General features: G+C 40.6%; 1 long non-coding RNA gene across 1 annotated transcript; it reads left to right on the top strand.

Moving 5' to 3' along the window:
* Positions 1 to 5,943: 5,943 nt before the first annotated feature.
* Positions 5,944 to 11,293, top strand: LOC145718295 (uncharacterized). Its single transcript, XR_014141703.1, has 2 exons — positions 5,944 to 7,960; positions 10,299 to 11,293. It is a non-coding gene; the product is annotated as an uncharacterized LOC145718295 (long non-coding RNA).
* The last annotated feature ends 3,069 nt before the right edge of the window (positions 11,294 to 14,362 follow it).

Genomic DNA, 14,362 nt, shown 5'->3' with positions numbered 1-14,362 from the left:
TTTCAGGTATTTCTAGAATTGAGACTATTCACATTTTCTTTTTTTAAGTTTAAGCATTTTTACTATCGGTACATTTAAACTTAAGAGTACACTTAAACTTAAGAGGCAGACAGATGCTTCACTGAAGCTTAACCGGCCGAGCCACCCAGTTGCCCCCGATCACGTTATTTTCTTGTTCAAAGAATATTGTGTGGGGACGCCTGGGTGGCTCAGTCGTTAAGCGTCTGCCTTCAGCTCAGGTCATGATCCCAGAGTCCTGGGATCGAGCCCCGCATCAGGCTCCCTGCTCAGCAGGAAGCCTGCTTCTCTGTCTCCCACTCCCCCTGCTTGGTTCCCTCTCTCGCTGTGTGTCTCTCTCTCTGTCAAATAAATAAAATCTTTAAAAAAAAAAAAAAGTTGATAGACTCTGCCCTGTACGGTTAATTCCAAACTTTTTTTTCTTTCTAAAAGATTTTTATTTATTTATTTAACAGCGATAGAGAGCACGAGTAGGCAGAGTGGCAGGCAGAGGGAGAGGGAGAAGCGGGCTCTCCGCCGAGCAGGGAGCCGGACGCGGGGCTAATTCCAGACCCTTATTTCGGTCTGGTTCAGACTCACTGTCGTAGCCACTGTACCCTAAGTCGGAATTTGCAGCACCTGAGCTAAATCCAGCAGTCAGGCGGGGCAGTGGTGCTCCCTGTGACAGAAATTTTATAAATTGCCTACATGTAAAAAGCAGGTGCTTTCACCTAAAACGTCTGAGTCTTCAGTCTCTTTTGAAAATTGGGCAGTGTGACAGCACTGGGCCCGTGGAGGCCTGGCCCTGGCATTGGAGACACTGTGTGGCCTTCTGTAGGTGGGGCCTGTGTTCTCGAGCTCTGCGCAGTCCCCACCGTGGTCTGTGGCGCCCACGCTAGGGCTGAGCATCAGCTGCCGTGTGTCACTGCTTGCACTGAAGCCGCTTGGACGTGCGGTAAATCTTGTCTGCATTAAAAGTAGCAAATGGGAAGCTAGAATGAGTGGGCAAGCGTTTTAAGAAAAGTGGAAGAGAGGGCGCCTGGGTGGCTCAGTTGGTTGGGCGACTGCCTTCGGCTCGGGTCATGATCCTGGAGTCCCGGGATCGAGTCCCGCATCGGGCTCCCAGCTCGGCAGGGAGTCTGCTTCTCCCTCTGACCCTCCTCCCTCTCATGTTCTCTGTCTCTCATTCTCTCTCTCTCAAATAAATAAATAAAATCTTTAAAAAAAAAAAAAAAAGAAAAGTGGAAGAGAGCACTGTTGTTTTGAAACGAAACCCTTCATGTGTGTTTAACAGCAAACTGTGTTTCTAGACAAACCCACGTGCTTCCCTCCTTGAGGTTATTCGACTGGCTTGGCAGGCGTTTATTTAGAAGTTTATTTGACTCTCCTTTTAAATTACTTTTGGAGCATTTTCTTTCTGCTGGGCCTTGTTCTCAAAGTTTCACACAATCAGCTCACTTAACTCCTACAAGTCACAGTGGAAAGTTTGTTGTGTGGTTTTGTCCCCATTTTTAAAGGAAATTGGAGCATAAAGAGGTTATGTAACTTGTACAAAGTCACAAAACCATGAAGTGGCAGAGCCAAGATGAGACGCCAGGCAGTCTGGCCTCAGGATCTGTGTCCTTAACCATGTCGTTCCTGCTGGACTAGGTTGCTCCCTCTCCTCCCAATTTATGCTGTGCCCTCTGGCCTTTGCTCTTGCGCTAGCCCTCAGTGCAATAAATTTCCTTTTCCTTTGTTTTTAACATAGAGCTCAGCTCTTACGTCCTTTATAATATATAAAACTTTTTCTGGGTACATTAGCCTGAAATAATTTCTCCCTTAAACTCCTAGAGATTATATTGTCTTCTGCTACCTTGAGATGTCTCTTCTACCGAACTATTATTTAAATCTAAAAAATGTTTTTATCTTTTTATTTGATATTTTTTCAACTAGATCATAAATTTGAGTAAGGAGGAAAAAAAGATGTTCAGTAATGTTTAAAGAATTCATTAATCTTAACCTATGGATTGCCTATTCCTAAAAATCTGAGATTGGTGCCAAAAGCTGTTAAGTACTGCTTGGCCTTTGTCTAAGATTTAATTCTAGGCAAGTAAAGTAATTGACTTAAAAGAACCGTGATAGAGAACTACTTGGTCCTCAGAAGGGAACTTTATTTGCTAATAAGAGTTTCAAGATACTCATTGTTCTGAAATATCTTGACTTTGTTTAATACCATAGTTTTACTCATTTTCTGCTATCAGGGTAACAATCATATAAATCCAGGCAGTGTTTGCTTGCTTTTTACTTCTAAAAAATTGCCTTTGGTGCAAGCTCTTTTAAAAGAGCCACTCTCGGGTGCCTGGGTGGCTCAGTTGGTTAAGCGACTGCCTTCAGCTCAGGTCATGATCCCAGGGTCCTGGGATCGAGTCCCGCGTCGGGCTCCCTGCTCAGTGGAGAGCCTGCTTCTCCCTCTCCCACTCCCCCTGCTTGTGTTCCCTCTCTCGCTGTGTCTCTCTCTGTCAAATAAATAAATAAAATCTTAAAAAAAAAAAAAAAAAGAGCCACTCTCCTTACATGTTTTATGAGACCAGCATTACCCTGACACCAAAACATGTCAAAGACATTACAATAAGAGAAAATTACAGACCGATATCTCTCATAACAGGTGAAAAAACATCCTTAGCAAAATAGGAGAAAATCCAATTGTACGATATATAAAAAAGAACGTACATCATGACCAAGTAGAGTTTATCCCAGGACTGCAAGATTGGCTTAACATTTTGAAACCAAACCAGGTAATTCATGACATAAAAAGAACAAAGGCGAAAAAAATAATCATCTTGATTGATACAAAAAATGTATTTGACAGAATTCCGTATCCGTTCATGATAAAAACTTGGCAAAAAAGGAAGGAAACTTCTTCAATCTGATAAAGGGCATCTGAGAAACCCACAGCTGACATCGTATTTAATGGTGAAACAGTGAATGCCTTTTCCTAAGATACTCAACAGGGCAGGGATGTCTGCTCTCACCACCACTCTTTAATATTACAGTGGGTGTTTTACATAGTATAACAAGTCAAGAAAAAGAAATAAAAATCATACGGATTTGAAAGGAAGAAGTAAAGCTCTTTATGATTGCGGATGTAGAAAATCCTAGGAAATCTACAAAACAAGTGCTGGAACTAAAAAATGAATATAGCAAGGTTGTAGCCTACGAGGTCAATATTCAAAAATTAGTTTTTAGAAAATGAAATTTTTAAAAATATACATACCACAGTGTCCTTCTTCATTCATCCACTGATGGACACTTAGGTTGTTTTCATGTCTTGGCTGTTGTAAATGATAGCTACAGTGACCATGAAATGCAGGTATCCCTTCAAGTTAGTGTTTTTATTTCCTCTGGATAAAGATCCAGTAGTGGAATTGCTGGATCACAGGGTAGTTCTGTTTTTAATTTTTGAGGAACCTCCATACTCTTTTTCATAGCGGCTGCACAAACGACATTTCCACCAGCAGGGCCCAGGGGTTTCCTTTTCTCTACACCCTTGCCAGCCCTTGTGATTTTTTATCTTTCTGATCATAGCCATTGCAGCAGGTATGAGGTGACACCTCATTGTGGTTTTGATTTCTGTTCCCCTGATGACTAGTGATATGGAGCACATTTTCATGTACCTGTTGACCATCTGTATGTCTTCTTTGGAAAATTGTCTATTCAGATCCTCTGCCCATTTTTTAAATGGTTTATTTTTTGCTGTTGAGTTGTAGTTCTTTATATGTTTTAGGTATTCACCCGTCACCAGATATATAATATAAAATATTTTTTCTCATTCTGTAAGTGGCCATTTCATTTTGTTGATGGTTTCCTTCACTGTACAAAAGGTTTTCAGCTTGATGTAGTCCCACTTGTTTATTTTTGCTTTTGTTGCCTTTTGGGAATTCTGATTCTAACAACAGACTGAAGAAAGAGTATAACAATGACAAAATGAAAATTGAGAACTGAAATACATTATATTTTTTCACTTTAGGATCAAATCCATTTTAATTATATGGTTGAACATTCTCTTTTTTAGATGTGTAGAAAAAACTTACCTGGCTCCTACTAAAGAGGAATCAACAACTTAAATATAAAAATTATGCTTTTTAATAATTTGCTGAGATCTTTTAGGCTTAGCACATTCCCTCTGAATATAAAACCCACCTCTATAGGAGGTAGATTAACTAGGGTATATCAAGCAGAAAACTTAGACTCAGAAGATTTAAATCCTTAGGAATAAATTTAACAAAAGGTATGCAACACATAATACACTGAAAATTATGAAACACTGCTGAGAGAAATTAAAGAAGACCGAAATGAATGAAGAGGTACAGATGCTGAGATCAGGGATAGGAAACTCAATATTGTTAAGATATCAATTGTCCGAAGTTGATCTAATGTTTCAGTGTAATTCCAATTAGAAATCTTAAGACTTTTTTATAGAAATTGATGAGCAGATTCTAAAATTTATAGGGAAATGTGAAGGATCTAGTAAAATCAAAAAGGTCTTGAAGCAGAAGAACAGTGTTGGAGGATTTATTCTACCTGGTTTTTAAAATTTACTAAAGCTACATAATCAAAAAAGTGTATGAGATGCCCAGGTGGCTCAGTCGGTTAAATGTCTGACTTGATCTTAGCTCAGGTCTTGATCTCAGGGTTGTGGGTTCAGGCTCCACATTGGGCTCCACGCTGGATGTGGAGCCTACTTGAAAAAAAAAGAGGGAGAAAAGAATGTAGTGTTAGTGTATGGGTAGGTAGACCAGTGGGGCAGAATATATCCACATATATAAGGTCAGTTGATTTTTTTTTTTTTTATTTGACAGGAGAGAGAGAGCACAAGCAGTGGGAGCAGCAGGCCGAGGGAGAAGCAGGCTCTCTGCTGAGCGGGGAGCCTGACGTGGGGCTCGATCCCAGGACCCTGGGATCATGACCCGAGCTGAAGGCAGACACTTAACTGACTGAGCCACCCAGGCACCCCAAGGTCAGTTGATTTTTGACAAAGACACCAATGCAATTCAGTGTGGAAAGGAAATTTATAAACAGCTGGTGCTGGAACAATCGAATGTCCATGTCTGCCTCACACCATTTACAAAGGGTAATATGAGGTAGATCATAGATTTTTTTCAAAGATTTATTTATTTTGAGAGAGAGCGTGAACATGAGCAAGCTGGGGGAGGGGCAGAGGGCGAGGGAGAGGAAGAGCGAGAATCCCAAACAGACTCTCCACTGAGTGTGGAGCCCGACTTGGGGCTTGATCTCACGACCCCGAGATCATGACCTAAGCCAAAATTAAGAGTTGGATGCTTAACCGACTAAGCCACCCAGGCGCCCCAAGGTAGAACATAGATTTAAATGTAAAAGTGAAACTTGTAAAACATCTAGAAGAAAATGCAAGAGAATATTTTCACAACCTTGGGGTAGGCAAAGTTTTTTAAAGAAAGATTTTAGAACACACTATAAAAGAAAAAAAAAGATTAACTGCATCAAAATTAAAAACTTACTCGTCAAAAAATATCATTAAAAAAAATGAAAAGGCATGCCACACATGGGGAGAAAATATCCAGAATACACATATCTAACAAAGGTTTGGGCTTAAGATTTGAACAGATCCTTCACCAAAAAAAGTATCAATGAATGGCTAATAAGCACACAAAAAAATATACAGCATCATTAGTAATCAGAGAAATGCAAATTAAAACCACAGTTTCAGGGGTGCCTGAGTAGCTCAGTTGGTAAAGCATCCAACTCTTGGTTTTGGCTCAGGTCATGATCTCATGGGTCCTGAGATAGGGCTGCAGGCTCACTGGGGAGTTGGCTTGAAGATTCTCTCCCTCTGCCCCTCCCTGCACTTGCGCATGCACGCTCACTCTCAAATAAATAAATAAATCTTTTTTTTTTTTTTTAAAGATTTATTTATTTGAGAGAGAGAGTGAGAGAGAGAAAGAACACAAGAGGGGGGAGCGGGAGAGGGAGAAGCAGACTCCCTGCTGAGCAGGGAGCCCGATGCGGGACTTGATCCCGGGACTCCAGGATCATGACCTGAGCCGAAGGCAGTCGCTTAACCAACTGAGCCACCCAGGCGCCCAATAAATAAATCTTAAAAAAAAAAACAAACCACCACAATTTCATACCACTTGCCACTCACTAAAATGACTAAAATTAAAAACTGAGGTAATACCAAGTGTAAGAATGTCAGGCAGCCTGGAACTGTTCCATTATCTGTTGTTTTCTGATGTTGATGTCCTTGACCCTCAACTAGATTTCCCTTACTAAGAAAGATGTATTCAAAGCTACAATGATAATTATGTATTTGTCTATTTCTCCTGTTATTTATGTTCACTTTTTGCTTTATGTATTTTGAGGCTGTGTTATTCGTTAGATGCATACAAATATACATGGTTTTTATATATTCCTGTTGTATTGACACTGTTGTTAATTATGAAATGTCCCTTTTCGGGGCACCTGAGTGGCTCAGTTGGTTAGGCATCGGACTCTTGATCTTAGGATCATGAGTTCAAGCCCCACGACGGGCTCCACGCTACATAAAAAAAATGTGGAGCCTACATAAAAAAAATGAATAAATAAAATAAAATAAGAAATGTCCCTTTTCATCTCTAGTAATATTTATTACTTTGAAGCCTACTTTGATTAGGATAGCTATACCACTTTTCTTTTGGTTTTGCTTGGAATATGTAAAATACTTGTCTTCTGTATATCTTTTTTTCTTTTTTTTTAAGATTTTATTTATTTATTTGAGAGAGAGAGACAGAGATAGTGACAGAGACAGCGAGAGAGAGCACAGCGGGGAGGAGAGGGAGAAGCAGGCTTCCCGCTGAGCAGGGAGCCCGATGCGGGGCTCGATCTCAGGACCCCAGGGTCATGACCTGAGCCAAAGGCAGACGCTCAACTGACTGAGCCACTCAGGTGCCCCTGTGTCTTTTTTTTCCTATCTTGATTTTCAGCCATTCTACATCCTTATTTTAAGGTGGGTATCTCTTGTAATCAGCATATAATTGGACTTTATTTTTTTTATTTTTATTTTATTTACTTATTTATTTTTAAAAAGATTTTATTTATTTATTTGACAGAGAGAGACACACACAGCGAGAGAGGGAACACAAGCAGGGGGAGTGGGAGAGGGAGAAGCAGGCTTCCCATGGAGCAGGGAGCCCGATGTGGGACTCGATCCCAGGACCCCGGGATCATGACCTGAGCCGAAGGCAGACGCTTAACGACTGAGCCACCCAGGCGCCCCATGGACTTTATTTTTTTAACCCATTCTGACATTCTTTTTTCTTTAATTGGATGTTGTAGTCTTTTTACATTTGACGTAATTATTGATTGGATTTAAGTTTACTGTTTGTGTTTCCTCTTCACTCCATCTGTTCCTTGTTTTTTTTTCCCTTTCTCAGAATTGTATTAATTAAATATTTGTGGGCGCCTGGCTGGCTCAGTCAGAGGAGCGTGCCGCTTTTGATCTTGGGGTTGTGAGTTCAAGCCCCGCATTGGGTGTAGAGATTACTTAAAATCTTAAAAAAATTAAATATTTGTTATTATTCTATTTGTATTTTTGAATAACTTGTTAGTGTACATTCTTTTAATATGATTACCCTGAAGATAGCTTCTTAAAAAATAGAGACTTCTATTTCTAAATTGCTTAACAATTTGGGGAATCCAGTAGATATTTGGCATAAATTCTTCTAAATTTGCTTTGTTCCCTTGATATTTTTAAAAGGATATGAAAATTTTTTTGAATACAGTATTAAATAAATTATTTTGACTCTCGTTTTTAGAATCACACCCAGAAAATTTGATACTGTTCAAGCATCCAAGGGTCACAGAAGTGGGATTATCACCAGTGATGTTGGAGACTTAACTTTAAGCAAGAGGGGAATAAGGACATCATTTACATTTAGGAAAGTGAGGCAAACACCTTGTAATTGTAGTAAGTATATAATTTTGGTTCCACTGTAAAATGGAGTAAATCTAGTGTAAAAATCTTTTAAAGTCCCATCAGAACCAAGGAGAGCTTGGTCTTAACCCTAATGGCATTTCTCATACTCTGCGTAGTGTTGTACTTAATGGAAATTTTTCTTAACCGCCCCCATTGAGTTTGTATTCCTTGAAAGCAGGGACTGCATTTTATTCATCTTTATTTTCCCAAATATAGTACTTAGGCATAGTTGGATGCCAAATAAACATTTTCTTAAATTGAAGTCACAGTTAAGAGTGCTAAATAAAATTATAGCATGTTAAAATATCATTTGTACAAAAATAGGTTTTATTGGAAACAGCTTGTCAGGTTTCTAAATTACTTCTCATTAACCCAACGAGGAAGTTAGAGATGAACCAATTGCTGCATAGTAAGTAGATATCTCTAGGGGGATAAACAGTGGTTTGTGTTTTGGTCAGTTTGGAAATCTAGGAGGGAATAAGAGAAATGCCAAAAACTTGTCAAGAGGATGTTATTTTGAATTGTCTATACAAGTACATCATAACCTGTATTTCTTGGACTCATTGAATAAAAATCTCTTTCATTTTGTAAGTAGTATCTGTTATTAAACTTGAAATTGCTATATTTGATATCTTTTTTTTTCCTAAATCTGATATCTTGGTGTTAGTGAAGCTTAAAACAGACTTTTGTTTCTTTTGCTAAAAGTGTCATTGAGGCCTTGGAACATCAAATTTTTTTATCAATTAAAAAAAGTGTATTTTGTATTTGTTGAGTGTCTGACACTGTCTATAGTTTTACAAGATAATGAAAAATACAGCACGACTCCTGTTCTTGAGGAACCTGAGGGTCTAGTTGGAGAGACAACCTAGTTTTCTTCTACAGAGGTTTCTTTGTTGCGGATGTTAATTGAATGTAAGGCATATTATAGAAATTCTGAATGTATATTCAGTTTACAGATGTTTTTCACGTTCAAGGCCATCTTTTTGGATACTTTTGGTCAAAATTTGTGAATTTTTAAGGAGAAGGGTTGCCTCTCTAGATTACTCAGCTGTTTATAATTTCTAAGAGGATAAAATGTTACCAGGACCGGTTGAGGGTCATTGTAGTGAATGCGGTAGTGTAATCCTGATGTGCGGAAGATACAAGGTAACCCGTCTGTTGTCACCTGCAGGTGTTAGAGCCGTCGGGCTTTCTTCAATGTCCGCATGAAATGTTTAGAGCTGCCCTTCACACAGTAGCAGAGACTAGCTGTCTCCCACCCCTTTCTCAAGGTTCGGCACACTCTGATGAGAGTTAGGGAGAATTCCCAAAGCCATGAACGCTGCCGCCCACTTCTGAGCTGCCACATGATTTCTCATTATTGCCTCTGTCCTCACTGTGGCTTCTCTGGAACACTGCTCCTTCCTCCTGTATTTCCTGCAGTAAAAAGATGCGTCTCCTAGACTTCGGCCGGAGATAAAGGGAAATTATAGCATAGCAGAGAACAGGCAAGGATTTAAAATGAGTGTTAGACATGATTGCAGGGAACAGGGAACAACTTCAGAATTCATTTAATTAGGATGTTAATTAGGATAACAGTGTATCCTCAACTTCCTTGGTCATCTCCTTGACTTGATGGTGTTCTCCTTAGGGTGTGCTGATTCTGTTGAAGGAGGCGATGCCTGCAGTCACTGAGATTATGGGCTCTCGAGTCCCCACTGGCTGGGTGCAAGTCCTGGCTCTGTGACTTACCGTCTTTGTCACTTCAGGATCGTTACTTAGCATTCTGTGCGTCATGTCCTCATCTGTAAAATGGACGCAGTAGTACCATCTCAAGGTGTTATTGTGAGAATTGAGACCATCCGTATAAACTCCTTCAAATAGTGTTCATTAAATGCTTGTGATCATAACCAAATGACACTTTCTCTTAGGTCTTGTTGTTTTTCCAAGAGTGCTAGGGCCCCAGAACTCCTGTTTCCTTTGCTCACCAGGAGAAAAACCCTAACTCCTGTTAATTCAGCTAAATTTCTTCTGGTTAGGCCAGGCCCATCAAGATGCTTTCCGAAATAAAAGGACCTTAATCCCAGGATGAACTAGGCATCTGCATTATCAGGCTTGCAGAATTGCAGTTCATGTCTTGTTGCAGATGGATTTTTCCCTTTTTTCATTTAGACCCCTCACACATGTAATTGGACTTGTTAGGTAAGAGTTATTTTTAAACTGATAAATCAGAGCCTGCTTATCCCTAGCCACCAAATTTGCATTGATTTGCTTGTTTTTTTTAAGAAAACATACATTATGAATCACTTGGATAAAAATGAACGGTTTATATTGCCCTATTTTTCATTAGGTTACCCTTTGGTCTGTGACAGCCAGATGAAGGAGACCCTCCCATCATTTCCAGAGAGCGCTAGAGAAGCCTCACAGCTGGAGCGAGAATACGTCCATAGAGTCTATGAAGAGATTGCTGAGCACTTCAGCAGCACGAGACACACCCCGTGGCCGCGCGTCGTGGACTTCTTGAAAGCTTTGCCAAGTGGTTCATTAGTGGCTGATGTTGGCTGTGGAAACGGAAAGTATCTTGGCATCAATAAGGAGTTATATATGGCAAGTCATTGTTGCTTCTGGCTCTCTTTTGGCTTTGTTAGGTTATTGTCACCTTCTGCCTTATGCCTTATATAACTTATAAAAGTTATAACCAACAGATGGAAAATTAATGATCACTCCTATTCTTTTTTATTCCCCTGAGAATTTGTGGGCATGCATGCCATTATTTGTAGTGTATGTGTGTGGTTTTTTTTCCCCTTCCCGTTAGATTGTGCTTATTTTATCAGTAAAACTGTCTTATATTTATTAAACTCTTTACAGGTCAGAAAGGATGTTTAGAGAAGCCACTTTCTTTACTTAGATCCTCCTAAGTATGAGAAAGTTAAAGCTGATATTTTCATGTGTCTCTCATAAATGAAGCAACTGAGACTCACAGACTGTATTACTTCCCTGATGTCATATAATTAGGGGACATAACTGAAACTTGAACCCATGCCTCTGATGCCAAATATAGTGTTCTTTCATTCACAGTAGGAAAAAATAAAAGTTACTATTTATTGGTGTCTTACTGTTGAGGAAACTAGGGCTGAAGTAGCTTAAACCAAGTGACCGAGGTTACAGCTTGAGGCCCAGGATCTGAACCCACTTCTTTATCGTGCCAAATTTGTTTCCAGTTGCTATGATTTCCTTTCCTGCGGTTCACTTTTTTTCCGGCCGTGCTGGGAAGGAGAACATTCTCCCTACATTGGTGCATTATTGTAAATACCCATATCAACGCTGCTCTTGGGAGGACTGAAACTTCCCTTTCTCAAGATTAGGGGCGGGAGGACTAGAGTAAGGAGGGAGGTGGGGACAACGGGAGCAGTCCACACTCACGGGCTCCTGGAGGACGTCACGTGGCGCGTCATCTGTATCTTTACCTCCTCCTTGATAGTACGCACCTGCCTGAGGAAAGTGAGTTACGCTGCAGGGTTCATGCATTAAGAGACAGATAAAAGCGTAGCTTTTCATCAAGATAAGATATTAGTATCCATGTATTGTCATTATGTTTACAATTAAATTTTAGTTTATCAAGAATAAGGTCTAATGAGTTAGGTTTGTTCATGTGGAAGAAGTAGGTTTTGATGTGCCACTTAAAATCAAAGTGATATCTGCTGATATTTCAGTCTTAAGGTATTGGCCAAAACGTCTCTCCGTGAGCTCTGCTCTTACACCTTCCTGATGCTAACCCCCAGCTTTACGGAGTCAGGCAGCACTCGTGACAGCGAAGCGAGGTGGAGGTCAACCACACTGACGTAGTCCTACTGACTGTGTTATCCTGTTAAAATTGAGAAACATGATTTCCTGGTAAACTGAGCCCAAAGATCTGAATCTGTTCAAGACGGAATACATTTAGAAGAATGAGAAAATCACAAGTATAGTCACTTTCCACTATTTATATTCATTTTATGGTTGGCAGTTTGTGATTCACAGTCTGACCTCCCGGGAAGGCTCAGTAGGTGTTGGTTCAATGCAGGAATGAAGACGCCTTGTCTGGCTGGAGTTAGGGTTGTCATTATACCAGAAATGGAGTCACATATGATCGAAGGAAGCTGCCGAAGCTCCAGCCTGTATGTTTGAGTGTATTTTCGGCAGCTGTCTTTGAGCCTGAAAATAACGTGCATTTTTTGATATTCATGAGGGAATGTGACCTGGGACATTCATTCTAGGTATTCGCACGTAGGATTGTCTTAGAATTAAAAAACAAGTTTATATTATTATTACATGCTTCCTTAACAAAATGTATTTTTGAAATACTACCAGGATGAGAGGTTGTGTCCAGCCTTTGTTCCGTGCAGTCACAGTAACATTTGTGGAGTGAAGTGTTTAATACACATCAATTATTTGGTTCTCATCTCATCCCTGAGAAGTAGGCATTTTTATGACGAGGAAAACAGAAGTTAAGTGGCTTTCCTAGGTTGTCCAGCTAGTTCAGCTCGGGACTTGAGGTTGCTGTTTTCAATGTAGTCGATGGGCTTCGCCCTTTCCCCCGCGCTCTGAACCCCTTATTGCCAGTCTCATCTCCCCATAGTGCTTGTTTCCTTAGTAGCTTAAAAAATGTGGTGTTTTTTTTGTTTTTTGTTTTTTTTAAGATTTTATTTATTTATTCATGAGAGACAGAGAGAGAGAGAGAGAGGCAGAGGGAGAAGCAGGCTCCCAAGGAGCAGGGAGCTCGATGCGGGGCTCGATCCCAGGACCCTGAAATCATGACCTGAGCCAAAGGCAGACGCTTAACCATCTGAGCCACCCAGGCGCCCAGAAATGTGGTGTTTTTTAAGTAATAATAATACAGCCGCAATTCAGAAAATGGACAAAAGGAAAGGTGTTTGCCTGTAATCCTAACACCCTAAGAAAGCAGTTTTTCGTGGGAGATGTCCTTCCCATGTTTTTCCTGTAATGTTTGTATCATCCCAAATACGCATACACCTTGATGACTCATTCGTATCACTTTATATTTCTTTTTTTTTTTTTTAAAGATTTTACTTATTTATTTGAGAGAGAGAGAATGAGAGACAGAGAGCACGAGAGGGAAGAGGGTCAGAGGAAGAAGCAGACCCCCCGCCGAGCAGAGAGCCCGATGCGGGACTCGATCCTGGGACTCCAGGATCATGACCCGAGCCGAAGGCAGTCGTTTAACCAACTGAGCCACCCAGGCCCCCCTCACTTCATATTTCTATGTTGATGGAAATATGTCAGTTCCTGGACTTAATAACACTCTTGATGGTTCCTTATGTTCAGTGTGGAGTTACTATAAATAACACAGTAATGAGCATCTCCCCTGAGAAACAGTCTGACGGGAAGGAAGAACGTGGGGTTTAGAGCGAGAAAAGCCCAGGTTTAAATCTCTGCTCCACCACTTAACTATTTTTTTTTAAAGATTTTATTTATTTATTTGAGAGAGAGAGTGAGAGAGAGAAAGAGCACAAGAGGGGGGAGCGGGAGAGGGAGAAGCAGACTCCCCGCCGAGCAGGGAGCCCGATGCGGGACTCGATCCCGGGACTCCAGGATCACGACCTGAGCCGAAGGCAGTCGCTCAACCGACTGAGCCACCCAGGCGCCCCCACCACTTAACTATTTTAACTTGGGGCAGATGACTTACCTGTGGTGAGACAAGTCTTCCTCATTTGCAGTGTAGTTAACAGTAGCTAACTCAGGGTGTGTGTTCAGGGTTGAGGTCATTAATACAGAGAATCTGCGGTCATATCTAGTGGCTGTGCCAGTAAAAGGCAGGGTGTTTTTTTTTTTTTTAGCTCATTTAGCTTTTCTCGTATTTTGGATAATTTTTTTTTAGGATGAATTTTTAGGAGAGCAATTATTGGGTCAAAAGTTACGCACATTTTTGGGGCTCCTGGGTGGCTTATTTGGTTGAGCATCTGACTCTTGATCTCAGGGTCATGAGTTCAGGCCCCGCATTAGACTCCTCGCTGGACATGGAGACCACTTTAAAAAAAAAAAGTTGTGAACATTTTTATCCTTCTTAAAAAGTGGTGCACCAGATGGCTTTTGAAAACCGGTGGAGTCCATTTGCACTGTCCTAGTGCTTCGGAGAGCTGGTTTTATTGCTGCCATCCCTGTGGCGTATTTTGATTTTAAAATATTTTTGATGGGGCACCTGGGTGGCTCAGTCGTTAAGCGTCTGCCTCCGGCTCAGGTCATGATCTCGGGGTCCTGGGATCGAGTCCCCATTGGACTCCCTGCTCAGCGGGGAGTCTGCTTCTCCCTTTCCCTCTGTTCCCCCCTCCTGCTTGTGCTCTCTCTGACAAATAAATAAAAAAATCTTTAAAATAAATAAATAAAGGTCAAGCCTTTAAAACTATATTTACTTAA

The sequence above is a fragment of the Leptonychotes weddellii genome, unplaced genomic scaffold (genome assembly GCF_054177405.1).
Source record: "Leptonychotes weddellii isolate Sample4059 unplaced genomic scaffold, ASM5417740v2 HiC_scaffold_1360, whole genome shotgun sequence".
Classification (NCBI taxonomy): Eukaryota; Metazoa; Chordata; class Mammalia; order Carnivora; family Phocidae; genus Leptonychotes; species Leptonychotes weddellii.
The sequence above is the reverse complement of the archived record's forward strand: the minus strand, read 5'-3'. Positions and strand labels throughout refer to the sequence as shown.